A 19,715-nucleotide genomic window follows, 5' to 3' on the forward strand; every position below is an offset into this window, starting at 1 on the left:
AGCCAGTCCATCCTCCAGGAAATAAAGCCCGGCTGCTCATTGGAAGGAAGGATACTAGAGACAAAGTTGAAGTACTTTGGCCACATCATGAGGAGACAGCAAAGCCTAGAGAAGACAATTATGCTGGGGAAAGTGGAAGGCAAAAGGAAGAGGGGCCGACCAAGGGCAAGATGGATGGATGGCATCCTTGAAGTGACTGGACTGACCTTGAAGGAGCTGGGGGTGGTGACGGCCGACAGGGAGCTCTGGCGTGGACTGGTCCATGAGGTCACAAAGACGACTGAACGAATGAACAACAACAACCAGCTAGTTAGACCATACTTTCCAAATTAGTCATTATTCTGTTCATACTGAATGGGGAAATGGTGAATAATGAAGAATGCTGCAGGGATTTTTGTTTTTGTTGTTCTTTCCCCACACATTGTCCCAATGCCCCATTACTCAGTTTATGTGAATAGGACACAGAGATGAAACCATATCCTACAAATGAGGAACTACAAAGCCACAAATCTCTTATTATTTTAACTTGTAAGAGTTGTCAGGCCACTTTCAGATCTTACACAGTGTTATATTGAGAACTGATTATCCTGGTATGCTTGCTGTTCAGGTACTTCTCTTTTCTCTGTCTCTGGTTATCTATTGTAAAACCCCTTTCTTCAGTCAAAGAGGTTTTCATGCAGCAGGTGGAAGGGTGCATATGCTGTCTTTTTCAGAGCAGTGTGAGATCCTCTTTGTTTCAATGATAAATGAAGCTGCATATAATAACATAATGAACTGCCATGATCACAGCCAGCTAATTTTCTGCATATTGTTGTAGGCTACTTGAATTGCAATGCTGAGGAAAACATCATGCAGATCTGCTTGTCCAGTGTAGCTTATTACATAATATACAGGGACTATGTGAAATCCCATGGGCACAACAGACTTTTCTCTCTATTGATGTTGGTAATATCCAATGGGAAGGATTACCATTTGACTTCTGTGAGAAAATTTAGTAGGATTGCAATTACTAATCACACCCTCTTCTTTTACTCATTTGTAAGAGTTACTTCAAGCAGCCTGAAAGCACAGTTTCTGCCTCTTTGAAAATAAAGACATTTGGAGTTACTGTAAACACTCCCCCTGAGACCCCAGGTCTCAGCAGTGGTCAGGAGAGCTTTCGCACAATTAAAACTTGTGTGCCAGCTGTGCCTGTACCTTGGGAAGTCTGGCTTGGTCACGGTGGTCCATACTCTTGTTACATCCTGATTAGACTACCGCAGTGTGCTCTACATGGGGCTGCCTTTGAAGACTGCCTGGAAGCTTCAATTAGTCCAACGGTCAGCAGCCAGGTTGCTCATCGGAGCAGCATACAAGGAGCATACAACTCCTCTGTTATGCTAGCTCCACTGGTTGCCAATCTGCTTCCAAGCACAATTCAAAGTGCTGGTTTTAACCTTTAAAGCTCTAAACAGTTCTGGCCCAGACTACATGTCTGAACGTATCTCCTTCTATGAATCATCATGAACTTTAAGATCATCTGGAGAGGCCCTGTTCTTGATCCCACCCCCGTCGCAAACGCGATTGGTGGAGAGGCAGGGCCTTCTCAACAGTGGCTCCCTGTCTATGGAATTCCCTCTCCAAAGACATCAGACTGGCCACCTCTCTCCTGTCCTTTAGAAGGAAAATAAAGACTTGGCTGTGGGACCTTGCATTTGACCATTGAACAGCAGCTTGTATGAAGAACACAAGCAATTTCGAAGTGACAATGAATTGACCCGGACCTGGATTTTAATTGGCGTGTTTTAACAACTGTTTATTTAATGTTTTGTTTTAATGAACTTGTTTATTGTTCGTATCATTATGATGGCACCGAATGGTGTTTGCTGTGTGGCCGCCCTGAGTCCCCCCTCGAGGGTGAGAAGGGCAGGGTACAAGTATATGAAATAAATAAATAAATAAATAGTTTAGTTATGTTTGCATGCTGACAAGTTAACATTAGCTTTAGTAGTCTCTGAATGTAGTTAGCTTGGTACTGCACAATCACTGTTCATCTTACTATAACCCTCACCATACTATGACCAAAGACATAAATAGTAATTGTTATTTGCTGTCAAGCTGGCTTTAACTTTTGGATGACAGACCTTGATGAGCACCAGTTTTCAACACCCTACTCAAGACTTGCAAAACTAGGGCCATGTCTTCTGAAGGCATACATTGACAGAAGTCTTGAATTTAAATACATTTAATACGAATTTAGGAATATTTGGTGAAAAGGTAAATCAGTGACTCCTGGAACATTCCATTAGCATTGCCTCTGAAAAATCCTGCAAATCTCTTGGGAAGACAGACGGACAAATGTCAGAAAAGACCACCAGCATTAAAGTGATGGTCCTCCTCCATCAACTCTGATAGACTGGCCACGTCGTCTGAATGCCTGATCACCGTCTCCCAAAGCAGTTGCTCTACTCCAAACTCAAGAACAGAAAATGGAATGTTGGAGGATAGGAAAGGAGATTTAAAGATGGGCTCAAAGCTAACCTTAAAAACTGTGGCATAAACTCCAAGAACTGGGAAGCCCTGGCCCTTGAGCACTCTAGCTGGAGTGCTGGAGTGTGACCAGCAGTGCTGTAGAATTTGAAGAGGCATGAATGGAGGGCAAAAGGGAGAAACATGCCAAGAGGAAGGCACGTTGTAGTGAAATCTACCTTTAAGGCATCCAGGCCGAAGCCTGAAAGTCTGTGGCTGTCATCTTGAAAGACAGGCAGAAGCAGGAGGAGGAGTCAAGCCAACTCCTGATTGGTCAGAGCAATTAGGGGAGGAGTCGGTTGAGAGAGGGAAAGAGGCTGTCAGCTTTTGACAAGGGGGAAGTGTCTTGACATCAGACACAGAAGTATGGGATTTTAAGAGAGGAAGCTAGAATAGGAATCTGACAGGGAAAGAAAGCTTTAAAGTGAGCCTTAAGGATAGGGAATGAGTTACAGTCAAGGGCTAGGGTTACTGTATTGAGAGAATCAGGAACAGAGAGACTTGTCTTCTTATACTTAGGGAAAGTATAAGAGAGATTTTTGCCCTGTGTGTGAGCCAGATAGGAGTCTGTTCTCTAAGTGATACTGTTTCTAAGAATAGAGCAGTATGATTAAAGAAACTCACAGTTTTAAAAGCTTTATTGTCAGTGGAACTACTTGTTTAAATAACTAAGTCTCTACAACTGAATTAAGCTTCTGTACCGCTCATTCTATGAGTTGATATTTGTTTAAAGTTCATTAACCTTTTCTAGTTCACCTTTAACTGGTTTCAGCCTCAGTCTGTCTAACCTTTTTAGAGTCCAGTCAACCAGTAAAGCAGTTACAAAAGAACCAAGGGCAAACACACTTTACCTACCACACATTCACACCTTTGGTTCCTCAGACCAATAAAGCTGAGGTGGTGGCAGTCATACCTACCAATAACATCGGCCATTGATATATTTGACCTATGGTCAGTCGTTAATTATGTTATACTCCGACCGGGACCGCCTCCCACCTGGAAACTGATGCCCTCACTGTGGGAGAACATGCAAGTCAAGAATAGGGCTCCATAGCCACCTACATTCCCACCGCCAGAACACTGAACTTGGAGTACATACTTACTTGAACAATGAAGGATCGCCTAAGTAACAAAGTAAGTAATTTAAGTGAAGAGATAATCTTGGGGTGAAAAAATAATTTTATTACGAAAAAGACTGCATATAAACATAATTATTTACTACCCATTTTCATATTATGCTGGACATATACTGGATCATGATTTCAAATTAATGATTTTAAAATTATGTAAATTTTGGTGTATTTCTAATTGTTGTAATTGTTTAACTGTTGGTTAGTGTTAATTGTTAGTACAAAGTTTGGCATCTAAAGGTTGCCTTCTGTAAGCTGCCCTGAGTCCCCCCCCCCCCCCCCGGGGTGTGTGTGAGAAGGACAGATTATAAATGCTTGAAATGAATAATAAATAATAATATACACAATATGCATTTGTCAATGTAAAAATGCAGTGTATAGAACAAGGATCCATGAAAAATTATGCAAAGCATTGCACTCTCTGCCACTATACCAAGTCCAATCTCCCCTGCTATTGAGATTTCACTTAGAACCAGAATACATGGCCCATTTTCTAGCCAAGATAAAATGAACTATTCTAAAAAATGTGACTAGCAGGACTTTAGTCCATTCAGGTTCTCGCATATATTGACTTAGAATGTTACCTGTTAAGTAACTGGTCCAAGTCATAGAGTATCTTGTCAGATACTTTGTGACATTCAAGGTAAATTGCCTATAGGGTTCTTCTTAAGAGGCTAGACATTCATGATGACAGTGAAGATCTTGCCTTGGTTTAAAATGCAGTTGGCCCTCCACAATTATGGGTTTAAAGTTAGCAGATTTGATTCTGCAGATTATTTGTTCTACCTGTTGCCCTAAACCATTTTAATGGGTATTTATAGGTCTCAGCTAGTGTCCCCAGTCTCTTGGCAAGATTCACAAGACTGAAACTGTGAGACTGCAAGTGTGAGTCAGGTCTTATAAGTCCCTATAAAAATGGCATAGAATAGCAGCAGAGATGCTAAAAAATCTCACCAGCTGCCTGTTCTTATATTGTGAAGGGTGGGTAGAATCTGTAAATTGTACTGCATTTTTGTGTGGTACATACATAGTTGAGGAAGCCTGAAATATTTGCATTTTTCCACTTTTGCAGGGTGTTTTGCACCACTAACCTCCACAAATATGGAGGCCTGACTGTATTTTATATATTAACAACTTGTCATGGTTTTGAGGCATTAATTTGTCATCTTTTGTCTATGACAGGTTTCTAGACAGGCGTAATACTATTAGATTAAGTATAGGTTGTAAAATAGAATAAAGATTTTGAGGTTAAGCACACAAAGGCTACTTCTGTATCATATGCTCAGTCAGATTGGATCACACCATGAAGTAGTCATTAATTTTTGAATATCAGACTTTCCTGATAAACTCTCCAAAATAATGTTGGGATAGATTCATAAACAACAAAACTGTCTGCTAGAGAAACGACAGTATCTGTGACAGTCTAGGCCATGCTCCACCCTCTAACCAAACTCCTTGATTGGCGCGGAAACATAACCATTAGCATACAATACAATCTCTGTATCCTCAGGGGATATGTTTCAAGACTTCCTCATGACTTTCTGAAACTGTGGAGAATAACAAACACTATATTTTCACTATACTGGGCACTATACTTTGAATATCATTGGAGGACAAAGAGAGGCCCAGAAACACATCTAGGGTAATATGTTTCTCAAGTGTAGGTAAGTGAAAATGTGGATATCAAATTGATAGATAAGGAGGGCATACTGTATTTGGGGGTACTGGCTTAAGGGAGTAGATCAAGGAATGGTCTAGCTTTTCCTAAATTCTTGTATTGAGTTAGATCCCCCCCCCCCCCGGTAGACTAGGAGAAGTTGTCCTTTCCTTGAAGACATGTTAAAGGAAATTTCGGCTAATTTAACTGAAGGGGGCAAGACTTCGGGCTGGAACTTTCTATCTTTTGGTCACCCATCACTGCCCAATAATCCTTTTTTTGTTGTTGTCATATATTCATTTCAGATCAAAATGCTGGATTTTAAACTGCAATAAAAACATTGATGGGTGATGAGTCACCTATTACTCACCTGTGATCTCCTTTAATCATTATATAATGTGTTGTTAATTTATGTGATGTGTTTAATAATGTTTAATGTTTTATTAGGAGAGGTCAATTTTTACTGCAAATGAATAATAATATAATTCAGTTTAAAATACTGGATCCTTCATTCTCAGTATACCACTTAGTTCCAGTATATCTCTGTCCAGGAGTATTTCCTTACACTGAGCAGTGGAATTCAATTGTTTTAATTCAATTGTTTAATTATTGTTTTTAATATTTTTGATGCATTGTTGATTGTTTTTATAATGTCGGCATACTATGGCGCTTTTGTGAGGCCGCCCCGAGTCCCCCCTCAGGGCTGAGAAGGGCGGGGTAAAAATATAGGAAATAAATAGGATTAGTTTCAGGGAGAATGTGTCCTGAGTTGTTTTTGCTGTGTTTATAATTAAATGCTTATCAAAAATGACAATCTTTCTTAAAAAAACCCCTAAGAAATCTTTTATTATGGGTTTGCAGCAACTCATCTAGGAAACTCTCCTATAAATGATATCTATACCATTTTATTAGTTTCAACATATGAGCAAACTATGGCAATTCATACACATTTTTTATTCAAATATGGTTATGATTCCTGAGTACACTTATAGGTAAATATATTTTTGTTTACATCAATGTAGAAAAACACAAGTACTCTGAAGCTGATTTCTCAGCATCCTACAGGGAAACCCTTGAGAACATTCCTCCATAAATGAAGTGCTTGAGTGTGAATGAAATGTAGTGGCTGATTACAACTATGCCTGCATCAGGTCCAAAAGCATATGAATTGCAGCTAACTACATGTAAAACAAGGACATTGTCAGAACAGTCTTCAAACCCTATATTTTGAGCAAGAGCAGAAGAGGGGTCAAAAGGTTCATAGAGTTCGCAATTCCCCATCCTGCAAGTTGGTACAGAAATTGAGTTCATGGAGTCAGGCTGTGAAATATCTAATTACTTCCTGAGCATCCACACCAAGTTATAATTCTAATATTTGTCATCTGTCATGGTTCTGTATTGAGTATCACTTACCTCATGCTTCTTGGAAGAAATTTACAATTCAATAAACAATCTTTTATTGAATTCCAAAAATTAAAGCATTTAGCAGCTTTTGCATGTTGTAATGGGTTACTAATTTTGCATGCATTTTAAAATGTTAGTAGGGGCATACATTAATATGGACTATTTTTTTAAAGTTGGCCTAGAAATGTGATGTATATATTGAAATAAATTAATAAAAAGTTATTAAATTAAAAGAAACCCAGTACTTCATTTCAACTGGGATTAATTAAACAAAAGAAGAGGCAATATCTGTTAGATTTAATCTCCTCTCAATAATAGTAATAATAATAATAATCATCATCATCATCCCAGTAGGGTGGCCACCCTACTGAGATCTGCATGCATTATTCACCGATACATCACATAGTCCTAGACACTTGGGAAGTATCTGATGTGTGATCCAGTACAACAATCAGCATAGTGATCTTGTTTGCTGTGTACTAATCTTGCTGTGTTTCTAATAATAATAATAATAATAATAATAATAATAATAATAATAATCCAAACATGCAGATATCTTTCTTTATAGTATTCCACTTACGCTTGGGAAATAATACTGCTGAGTTTCATCAATCTACAAAGGTGCATAAATGGAAGCTCTTCTGCGCATCTTTTCATTTCCCTCTTTTCTAGAACTCATTCATGTGAAGAGTTTGAAGTCAGCCAATTGATGAATCCATTGTTAAAGCCAAGAAATAGTGTCCCATTATAAATCTTTAAACATATCTATAGCACCTTAACTGTTCATGCTAATCACTGTAAAGATATTTTTATACCATATTTTAACACTTTTCAGAGCATCTCTTATTCCTCAATCTCCCAGCCACCTTAAAGCTCCCACTGGCACAATAAAAGACAACGTAAAATTTATTTCAGCTGATGGCAGTATCCTTTGGATTCACCTCTCCATGCATTGGAGAAGCGTTAGGCCACGTGGAAAGTTCTTTCTTATTACAAATGTCAGGTAATCTCAAGGGCTAGATTTTAAACCTCTACAATATTTTCTCTTCACAAACCACAAGTCAGGAATTCCAAACAGTGTTATCAAAGAATTAGAACTTTTTTTCAACTATAGAGGAGACCAGCTGAAGATCCATGAAGAATTGGAATAAACTCTGCTGACATCCAAAGGATGTACTGTATGCTATTTCCAGATGTCATGTCAAATAACCCTCTTATTTGGGAAAGGAAGAGGAAATCATTTCTACCACTATGATACAGAAATAAGACATGTAATAGTAAAGATAGTGGCAATCAGAAGTAACTTGTGAGAAATGAAGTGGCTGGGTTGTTGTAGATTTTTCGGGCTATATGGCCATGTTCTAGAAGCATTGTCTCCTGACATTTCGCCTGCATCTATGGCAAGCATCCTCAGAGATTGTGACATGGCCATATAGCCCAAAAAACCTACAACAACCCAGTGATTCCAACCATGAAAGCCTTTGACAGTACAATGAAGTGACTATATATATATCATATATCTATCTATCTATCTATCTATCTATCTATCTATATACAATGGCTTATTGGCCTATGCATTTTGACTAACCCTGTATATATATCTCCAGGGTGTGTGAATACAGACTGTACAATGTAAACATTAATATGATCAATTTTGGTGCTCAGTCCACTATTTGATTCCCATTCTTGAACACAAGGGCACTATGCTTTCAGTTTTATTTTGGGAAATGGCTGTAAAGAGCCATTTTCTACTGGAAAAAATATAATGGAAATATTCTTTCTTGCACAGTTTCACATATAAATTGCAAGTCATTTCCAAATTATAGCGACTCTAAAGTGAAATAAACATTTGGGGGGGGGGGGGTCTTAGGACCTTTTCCATTAAAGCAGAGAAGTGTCATTTCCTTGATTCTCTATGCTGCCAGCACACTGTCAGCTCAGAGTCCCCTGGAGCCCATCATATTATGCAGGGCTACTTCTGGTGGGGCTACATTGAGCTCTGTGCTGGCAGCACATAGAATAAACCTGAGAGGGGACATGGGAAGGGACCAGAAGGGAACGCAGTGTGATGGTGTCCCACGATTTCCCCCGCTGTCCCCTAGCTTTTCTGCCTCCATGTGATGAGATCCTTAGAGACTACACTGCCTTATATGGGAGAGTATGATGTTTCAGAGAGCTTAAACCGAAGTCATATCAGGCTAGATAGTTCATAATCTTTACAAAAAGCAAAACCTGGCAATCATTTGATATTGTACTCCATCTGTAAAACTGTGTTTGTTATCAGTATTTGACAAATTAGATTCTGTCCTTGCTTACTTCTAGTTTGCCAGATTCCTTCCTATTTCTGTATCTAATGTTTCAGGTTGCTTTGTCTCTAATTTACCATGTTTTGAGTCTTGTGACATCTCTGGTCACACCTGGAGATTAGTACTTTTCAGATCACAAGAGGTCATAGAATCAGAGAGTTGGAAGAGACCTCATGGGCCATCCAGTCCAACCCCCTGCCAAAAAGCAGAACAACTCTAGGAAAGTCACCTAACCCTTACATTAGATCTAGAGAAGCCATTTAAAAAGAGAAGCTTGAATTTGGTTCAGAAACCTGTGTCTCAGAGCACCTATAGATGGAGTTATTTAACTATTGAATGATTTATAAAAACATTTCTATTCCACCTTGTACAATATTAAAAGACCTGAGGGTGACTTTTAAGTGGTTTTACTGAGGGTGAGGCCTGCTTCACCCTCAGTAAAACATGTAAGGGCTCAGAGTGGAAGCAATAATAATAAGATAATAAGAAACTTTATTTATATTCCACTTTATCTTCCTGAGGAGACTCGGAGCAGATTACAAAACACATATATGGCAAATATTGAAAGCCTTTATACAATTAACAAAGACAGACAGTACATAGACAGAGGCAAGACTTCCCTCTTTTTCATTTCCGGCATCTGGAGGCTGTGCTTAACTTGGCCATGAGGAGGTGCTGTTGTTCCATCTTCCATGCCAAGAAACCTGTTGTCCATTGATGCCTACCTAATCAAATTGCTGGCATCACTTCTTCAGAGGCTTCTTTTACCTCTCCGCCAAAGTGCTACTATTGATTTACTCACATTGCTGTTTTTGAACTGCTGGGTAAGCAGAAGCTAGGACTGACAGCAGGAGCTCACCCTAACCCATGGCTTAAATTGCCAGCTTTCTGGTAGGCAAGATTTGTTTGTAGCTGTTAGTATAACCCGATGGGCCAACCACAGCCTTAACGTGATTCCACTGTCAAAATGTCAAAATTACATAAAACCAATCATTTGGGGACATACAATGATTTACTATTAGAAAGAATTATTAGGTAGCCAACTTTGTCATGATGGCTTTAGGTGATAGGAATTGTCTGTGTCACTTGGACAAAAGGAATCTTATGTAACTTTATGGTTCTTTGTAGAAAGTTATGAGGTGGGTGGGTGTTTATTAGAGGAAAAGTTAAAGGTTCAGTCTGATATTTCTATGGCAGTAAGTCAGTTGTGTGCTCATCTTGAGCAGAGCCATCTAATCAGTACTAATATATTAGACCAACATTTCGATAAGTTCTATTGATTCAGTGTGTGTGCTCTAGTTGAGATCAACAATAGGGGTTGGACCCAGAAATGCGATAAATGAAGGATTGCAATGATGCATCCATATATTTAGCCACCACATGAGGGCAATGTGAAGAAAAAGGAGCCTCATCAATTACTGTGATTAATTCCTACTTTCAGAATCTGGCGTTGTATTCTTTGATCAGTTAGAAATGAGAAGTCTTCAAATGTCCCATTTCCATAGAGCACATTGTGGTATATATCCTTGTATATGGAAAGAAAGAACAGAACATTTCTATGACCCGTGGAGAGTCCTCAGTGAATGAGGACTATCCATATGATATGCCTAGATTCATACCAAAATATGTTATTTCCACTGTAATGACTGAATTAAACATAGTTTAAACAGTTTATACAGTACATTTGATAACTAATGTTTGGTTATTTACTGTTTTATGCATAGCATCAGGATCAAGATGTTTGTCTTTTAAAAGCTACCACTGAAGATAAAGAAATTTCTTTTCCTCTCTCTCAACAGGAGCTGTGGTTCACAAGGTTGAGGTAAGACTGCAACAGAATAAAAACAAATGATGTGCCTAATAATTAGAGCAAAACACTAAAAGCATACAAGCATTGTCTTGCAAAATGTCTTCATGAAATGCGATATGACTGTTCTAAATATTATAGATGATCTTTCCCCCCTGTTTTCTTTGTGGCAGATATGCCTTTGTTAGTAGTATTGGAAAGTTCAAGCTCAGTCTGTCTCTTTTCTCATGTCAGAGTAAATAAATGAAAATTTACCATGTTTCCCCTCCTTAAACTCTCACAACTCAGTATGAAAAAGCAATTGTAATTCATATGACCGCCTCAGATATAGCAACTATGTTGCTTAGTTAAATATCTGTAGCTACCAGTGTATGTGACAATTAAGTAGCACAGATTTTAGGCATTCCTGACAAAAGATGACTAGAAGGTCTACTGAAGTGGCTCATGGAAGCAGTCTTCACAGCATTCAAAGACAGCACCACATCTAACTGCTCCCGAGAGCTGGATGCATGTGTATATTTTATCGTAATTTTTCCAGAAAATGAAAAAGTAAAGGACTATCAGAAAAAAGCCTATGTTTTGATTTTGTCATAATATGCTGTTTTATATTAATTTGAGATACAGTGAGGTTTTTTTAAAAAAATGTGGCTCAGGTTGGCATGTAATTCACCAAAGACAGGCAGCTCAGCTTCCAGATTATACCCAAAGTTGGTTAATTAGGCAAATTACATGGTGAATTATAATGAATATGGAGATTCTCAAATACCAGTATTTTATATTCCACTTGTAATCTGATAAAACAGCCAAAAATATCAGGAAAAACAGGAAAAGGTGTCCAGATGAATCTAGGAGCTCACTTGAAAATCTGATCTTCTCACCAAATTCTTCTCTCCCCAGCCTCCCTTGGAACTTGATTTGAAACTATTCCTTAATGCCAGAACTAAAGGTTACAATTTTGAAAGTGTTTAACTAAACAGGTTGAAAACTTCACGATTTAAATGCTCTAAATTTGAGTCAGTAGGGCTAAAGGAGACCTCTCAGACTCAAGCTGTATCACTGAATTGTTCTATCTTTTTTCTGATTTTTTTTTTCAAAAATCCGGTGTAATTGTGGCATAAAGATGTTGTTTGACTTATAAAGGGCTCACCTTGATTGATAAAGAGAAATGTGAATGCTTGCAATCAGATTCCTTAAATTTTGTCACATTTTTCTAGTTGCTGTTACTTCCAGGTTCCTTTATGGGGTGGTTTTGTGACTATTTGCAGCATTTTGTTGGATTTACACTAGTGCTCTTTTAAGGTTTTTTAAAAACAGACGTGGTTTGCTCTGGATAACCTGTGATTTGAAAGACACATTTTATATGCTGAGATTAAAAAAAAAACCTCTTGCATTGATATAATGGGAAATGTTCAGTTTAATAATGCACTGGCACACTATAATTCATAAATAAATAAATAAATAAATAAATAAATAAATAAATAAATAAATAGAAACCCAGTTATAAATCAAACCCAGTTGTAACATAAATATTGTTTGAATTTTTTAAAATAAGAACAACATCAATAAACAGCACAATCTCCTGACATGTTTGTGTCAGCTGGAAGAGTCCAACTTCTACATTAATTTTTTGAAAATCTGTTTTCATATATTTCAATCTCAATTTAAGGGAAGCAGACAGTAAAATTTAGACATGACAATAGGTCACAATTTTAACCCAAATGGTACATCTGCATTTTATTAACCCAGACATTTGTGAAGCAATGATTCTATTTTCAGTCTATCTTTCTCTCTGATGTTTTTGATATGGTTTGTATATATTCATATATATGGTATATAAACCTATTCTGTCTTCTCAGAATAGAATATTTTGTTTGTAAACAGTAGCTTAAGGGACAGATCTTAAAAACTGAAAGTCAAGAGATTCCACCTTCCTAATGCAAGATATTTCAACTGAAACCCTCAAATAAAGGCACATTTTATTACTAAACATCAAACAGCATTTTTCTTATAGGAAAAAAATCAGCCAATAAGTTGCTAAGTAAATATATATATATCGCTTTCAATGGGCATGCCATAGATTTGATGGCTATCTGGTTGTGATACATTTCTTAGCAATCATCTAATGTAAATGCCAACCAGTCATTTCCTCCTTATTTCTTCCTTTCTTGTTTTCTTGTTTTTGCATGCCCATTGCTTCCAACTACAGCATGGTGTAAGGACTTATTCCATTTGCTAGAGATGGGTAGTATATTGCTTGTGTGTGTGTGTGTGTGTGTCAGGAGCAACTTGAGAAACTGCAAGTTGCTTATGGCGTGAGAGAATTGGCCATCTGCAAGGACATTGCCCAGAGGACACCCGGATGTTTGATGTTTTACCATCCTGTGGGAGGCTTCTCTCATGTCACCGCATGGGGAGCTGAAGCTGACAGAGGGAGCTCAACCACTCTCCCCAGATTTGAACCACCAACCTGTCAGTAAGCAGTCCTGCCAACACAAGAGTTTACCCATTGCACCATTGTGGACTCCACTAAATTGCTTGTGAATTGTGGAAGAGGAGAGATGGGGGCACCATTCTCACTCCAGAGAATGTGCACCCACATGCCAGTCTGGCTGTCCCAACGTGGTAGACTGGTCACTGGCATGAAATTCAGTGGTGTGCTTTAGCCTAAAAATACCATGTGGTTTCAACCTATTTCACCTGCCAATTTCAAGGCTGTACCTAAACTTTTAAATATCCTGAGGTGCTCTAAATCCCTGTTTTTTACCAGTTTACAACTTCTATTGAAATATAAGTCATCCAGAGAGAACACAGAGATATTTGAACTGACTCCTGTGGTTCTGGAAAAGATATGGTTTGATCTAACTTTAAAAGTCAGTATATTACTTTACAGAGTGCATTGGCAAAACCTTACAGAGAGGTTATAGAGGGTTCATAGGCTCAGGCCCTTTTATTTACAATGGATATAATCTTCACTGACAAAACAATCTCCATACAAATGAATTCTTTATTTTTTGGAGCATGAACTCTTTATCCATAACCTTTTGACTATAATAAAAATCATTATTTCTAATCACATAGCAAATCCATATTTTCTCTCTGTGTGCATTTTTTTTCTTCCACCAAATACTTTTACTGTTATCATTCCGGCAGACACATTTGCAGGCTATCTGGTCAGGTGTATAACTGAAAAAGGTCAAGGCAAAATATCAGCACACTTAACAAATCTATTTTGTGTGATGTGTTCATAAGAACTTTTGCAGTTGCATGGCAACCATCTTTGTAATTACTATTTGCCACTCCATTTTAAATAATTTAATTTGTATATTCCCCCTTATATTATATCAAATAATGAATTTCTTTCCTTCCTTCCTTCCTTCCTTTCTTCTTCTAACTACACCAATCAATGCAAAGCAGTATTAAACTAGAACCTAGGGCAAATAATATGAAACATCTAGCCAAGCAAACATACAAATGGAGAAATAATACCTCAATAGCATATAATACGTATTTTAAAATCTCAATACCTGACAACATTCTTTCTGGAACCTTATAATAACCCAACTCATGTAGCCAGCTTTCTGAAAATAGGGAACAGGCACTGAGCTTTTGAGTGGTTCCATTCATACCAAAATGGTTGACTCTAGAAAAATATGTTTGACCAGATGGAAATTATGCAGTGGAGCCAGGGCAGAGTGGTTTAGCCTCTCTTGTTGCTATATTTTTAAATCTACACGAAACTGCTGAGTGGAGTCATCTGAAGATTTGGAATTAGGTATAAAAGAGTATGCTGAGGAAACTCAACTCTATTTCCTCCTTGTCTTTCATTCCACTGAGAAAGTGAAAGTTCTGGAATAAGTTACACATTGATTTATGGATCATAACTCATGATGGAAGTATACTTGGTGAGTGGGTACTTAGTCAGTAATGAAGTTTATAGCTGAACAAACTTTATTGCTGACTGGGTAGATAGAGAACATAACTGGTCCTGAAACTGAAACAGAAAATAAAATAAAATAAACCCTAAGAGAAAGAATGCATGTGTTTGTGTCTTCAAATCCCGTGACTCAAAGTGATCCTGTAAAATTCATAGGATTTTTCTAGGCAAAGAATCTTCAGATATAGTTTCACCAGTTTCTTTTTCTGAACATAGCCTACAAACCAGGTATTTGTTGGTGGTCCTCCACCCAAATATTAACCAGGGTTGACCCTGTTTAGCTTCCATGATCCAGTGAGATCTGGTGCCTCCAGAATAGTTCAGCCTGTATCCCATAATAAAAAAAAATTATACAATTTAGTCCTTCAAGGAACTTGCTACTAAGGGGTGGGCAACTGTGGCTTGTTAAGGAGGGTGGAGAATTCTCTCACTTGTGGGATGAGGATGAAAATGGTTAGTAATTGAGAACCCAATAAATTTAGTTAACATGTGATAAGCAATGAATAACAGAACATAGTGATTTGCAACGCTAAAGGACTAAATGCCACGATTACATGATGCAACCTCAGGCACTCCCCCCCCCCCCCACACACACACACACACACTCTCTCGCGCGCGTGCACACACACATGGGATAAGGTCCTATATGTCGGCAGCAATACTGAAATTTTCTTCTGTGGAGCTTTCATCAAGTTTTAAGTCCAGGCTCATGTGAGTCCTCCCAGTGATATAAATTTTAAACAGCATTAGACCAGAGTTAAGAAGTATAGATTTTTTGAAGAAACGGGGATTACTCGTTAAAATTTAGCTAAGACTGCAACTAGTTTGTATCTTAGAATTATAATTGTAACTAATTTAAGAAATAATTTCCTGGACTCGACTTATGCTAATTCAACAAGAAAAAAGTCTCCCCATTCCTTGAATCTTGGTGAGATATGTAAAGACTTTAAAGAAGAAGAAGAAGTGCTTAGCACTATAAACAGATTTCATCTGCTCAGTAATAGTGAGGTTTCTGTTTCCAGAAACCCATTGCTTTCTCTACTCTAAAATTAAACATTTACCATCTTTTTGGAAGGTATATAGGCTAGATTTTCAGTGCGCTAAATACTCTTTAATTTTTAAAGATGTTTAAATTAAATATAGCCCAGTTCACTACATTTTCAGGTTTCTAGTTTTAAACAGAGATATATGACTTCTGTTTATTTCCTTCCCTTCCCTTTTCATTTTTAATATATTTCTAACATTAAGAATATTTTCATTTCCTTTTTTCTCTGAATTAGATATACTGCCTTGGGTGGAAACACTAAAAATAAAGGGCACAAAGGACATTTTGTATCAATAGCCTTGGCCAGATTATTCTTTAGCTTTATAGCATATTAGATATATAAGGAAATGAGTGAGAACAAGGTCATATCCCTAACCTGTGAAAGTAAGTGTAAAAGTATCATGTAATAGATTCGGTATGATAACTTTTTGCAATTATGTCATCGATGTCACTTTCAATTTAGTGAAAGAAATTTTAAGATCTTGAGTTTGGAAAAGTTACTGTTTTGGTCTATAACTCCCAGAATCCCAAAGGAAAACTATGTTATACAACGACCTGGTTCTAGATCAGTTATTCTATTCTTTATGTACAAATGGTACCTTCAACCAAATATAACAATGTGTGTGTGTGTGTGTGTGTGTGTGTGTGTGTGTGTGTGTGTGTTCCCCCTTCATTTCTCTTACACAAACACACAGGAATGCTGCTCTTCATATACAGCGTATAAGTCTTGTTCAAAGATCTTCCATGGCAGGTGTTATGACTGGATGCATTTCAGATGTACAGAAGTACAAAGAGATACCAACTGGCTCTTTTATCCCATTCTACTATGCTATATTATATTAAAGCATTGCCAACCCCAAACCTGTATATATAGCAAACAATGGGAAGATAAGAATTTTTTCTACTCTTCCCCTTTCCAGCATATGTACTCATAGAGCCTGAGAAATGTTCATGCTCCACCTGCCCTCCCTTTTCCAATGCTAGTGGCCAAATTGTTTTAAACTGAAATATTCCTGATATTACTTTATTGGAGGCAGCAGTTGAAGCAACAGCAAAGCAATATAGGATAAGGTCCTATGAGTGATGTGAGAGCAATTCCTTTTAGGAATACAGCTATCCTGCTATCTCCTCATCTATTTGGGAGTTGGAAGGCAGCTTTCTCTCTTGCCGAGGACAGCTTTTACTGTTATCCTGATGACACTGCAACTCTCCAGTCACAAAAGTGACCTACCTTGATATCAAGTGACTCAATCAACAAGATTCCAGTCTTTGTTATCTTCAACTACTGACAGTCATAGAGTTAATTACAAGATTCATGTTAGTCACCTTTATCTGCTAAATATGTAAAAGAGTTCCATACCATAAGGGAAAGTAAATGGCACCCTCTAGAGCCACTGTTTGCTATTTTGTGTTGGACTGAGACAATCTCTGAAATTTACACATATTTATATGCCTGCAAATCAAAACCTACTTATGAAGAGTATTTATACATATGTGGTCTGCGAGACCAGGATACCCCAATCATATAGACCAGTCATGGACAAACTTCTGCCCTCCAGGTGTTTTGGACTTGATCTCCCACAATTCTTAACAGCCTACTGGCTTTGAGGAACTGTGGGAGTTGGAGTCCAAAACACCTAGAGGGCAGAAGTTTGCCCATGTTTGATATAAACTCTGAGTGTCCATGTCAGAGACTGGTCTTGTAGAATACCTGGAGATGAGCAACTCCAATACTTTTGCTGAATGTGAGAGTGTTGCAAATAGAACCAATCCAAGATGTGACATTAGTTCCAGAAGATGTGGTTCCCCTCCTCTATACTCATTCAGAATATTCTTATGCAACTAATATTTAAACAGAGTTACAGCCTGAATGGTACCTTTGAAAGACCTATTATTCTTCCCTTACCCCAGTCTGAAAGTTTAACTGACAATTCTATTGTGTAACCTAACAGATACCTATCCGTCAGTTTGTTGTTTTCTTTTTTTAAAAAAAACACATTGTTTTCTTTACATTCATAAATGTGTCATGGTGGTCAATGGTGTCATTGTGTCATAATGATTAGAGCTTTGGACTACCGCTCTAGAGACCAGGGTTCAAATGACACTTGCCCATGGAAACACATTATGTGACCTTGTGCAAGTTACACTCCCTTGGCATCAGAGGAGGCAATAACAAAACCTCTCAGAACAATCTTGCCATGAAAGCTTTGTGATAGGCGCACTTTAGAGTTGTCTTAAGTTGGAACAACTCCAAGGGATCACAGAAGTAGCAGCAGCAATTACTAAATGCTTGGAATAACACTCAGTACTTCTAACAATCTGACAGCTGTTGCTTTATAGTAACAAACTCATAATTCTCAATATATAAATTACTTTGTGGTTCCTCCTGCCCCCCCCCCCCCCCGAAGCTTGTAGAAAGTAATAGCTTATCTTGGATGGGTCTGTTTCATTTGTAGACAGATATACACTCAGCCACCTGTGTTTCCTTTTTGAGGGAACTATTGGGGTTACTGCGGTCTGCAACAAAATATTTTAGAGTATTCATCTTCTGGATAAGGTTCCATGGGTCCATTTCACTCTACTTGATGTTCTGATCTTTTTCCAACGCACAAAAGCCCAGTCTTTATATGGCTCTTTGACCATGTGGTAAATCTGGATTTTTTTTGTTTCTTTTTTAAAAAAAATCTCAATTTTCTGATACTCCCCCATTTTTTTCCAATAATTTTATTTGGGCTCAAATTATGTCAGCACTTGCATTTCCTATTGGGAAAAAGTGATTATATTTATTTTATCCAATGTCCTTTATAGTTGCAGTTATATTAATTTATTGGCAACGTCTTTTCGAGTTTCTTCCAATATCATCTCTCATAAGGTCATTCATAAAGAGGCAAGGATATGATTTTCACAGCATTTCTTAAATAATTAGTTTGTCACGTTTTCACAGGTGGTGGGTTAAAATAGGAAACATCTTAGCCTTCTGGCCAAAAAAGCATACTGCCTCCTCCTTCAAAGATAAACATCTTGCTTCATTATCTCTCTCATTCTTCTAACACGTTTATCTGAACTGAATTAATAAGTACCTACCACAGGTTTCTTTCACTGATTGCTTGCAAATTTGTAGAAGCTAATATTCAAGGACATTAAAGGAAAAATAAAAGAAATGAGGTCTTTGCAAGTAGGAGACATTTTACCGTTTGGTCCCATAAAATAAAATAAACATTGTAAAAAAATAAAGCCCATAAACATCAGGAAGACGGATAAGTTGACATATTGTTCTGCATATCTCTGTTTAATAATATTATATTTCATTTCCCATGCTAAGAAAACAGCCATTACCCAAAGCAGCCATTCGTAAACAGCCATTGTGAACAGATTGCATCCTTGTTGGTGGTATGATAATTGAAATAAGTTTACCAGTCTTTTATGAGAAAATACCAGATGTATAAAATACCTATTAATCAACTCACTCGCTTTTGCAGACATCAGCTTCAGTACCGTTAGCTATTAAAGAATAAATGGGATAAAGGGGGGGGGGGGGAGAAATCAGAGAATTAGCCAAGCAGTTCAGTCATGTGGCATGTTGCTCGAAGGGACTAGAGGGAAGGGGGGAAGGGAAGGCATTGTATTCTCACATCAGTTCTTCTGAGCCAAGCTTACAGGTCGTCACGTTAATCTATTCAGCATTTGTTTGGTTTTCATAATTGCAGGAGTACATTAAACCATCCCTTTTGTGGGTAATGATATCAAGCATCAGGCTGCCAGCCCATCACCTTCTGGTTGCATTCCTCTCACCTTCCTGCAGCTAATCACATTTTCATTGAATTCCCCTCTGTCTATGTGAGAGGCTACAGGGGCACTCTTTGTTCTTCTGTGCACTCAAACATTACATTGCATTTAATTTTCTTTTTTCCTGTAAAGCTAGAT

At 37.8% G+C, this 19,715-nt stretch overlaps 1 protein-coding gene across 46 annotated transcripts in view; it reads left to right on the top strand.

Moving 5' to 3' along the window:
• The window catches only part of PTPRD (protein tyrosine phosphatase receptor type D), a 1,485,253-nt gene that overhangs the window by 774,946 nt on the left and 690,592 nt on the right, over nt 1–19,715 (top strand). For all 46 annotated transcript variants that reach the window (XM_060762309.2, XM_060762310.2, XM_060762317.2 and 43 more), the window contains one exon: nt 10,805–10,827. The gene's annotated coding sequence lies outside the window, so the exon portion shown is untranslated. The remainder of the gene's footprint in view (nt 1–10,804; nt 10,828–19,715) is intronic.

Source organism: Anolis sagrei, chromosome 2 (genome assembly GCF_037176765.1).
Source record: "Anolis sagrei isolate rAnoSag1 chromosome 2, rAnoSag1.mat, whole genome shotgun sequence".
Taxonomy (NCBI): Eukaryota; Metazoa; Chordata; class Lepidosauria; order Squamata; family Dactyloidae; genus Anolis; species Anolis sagrei.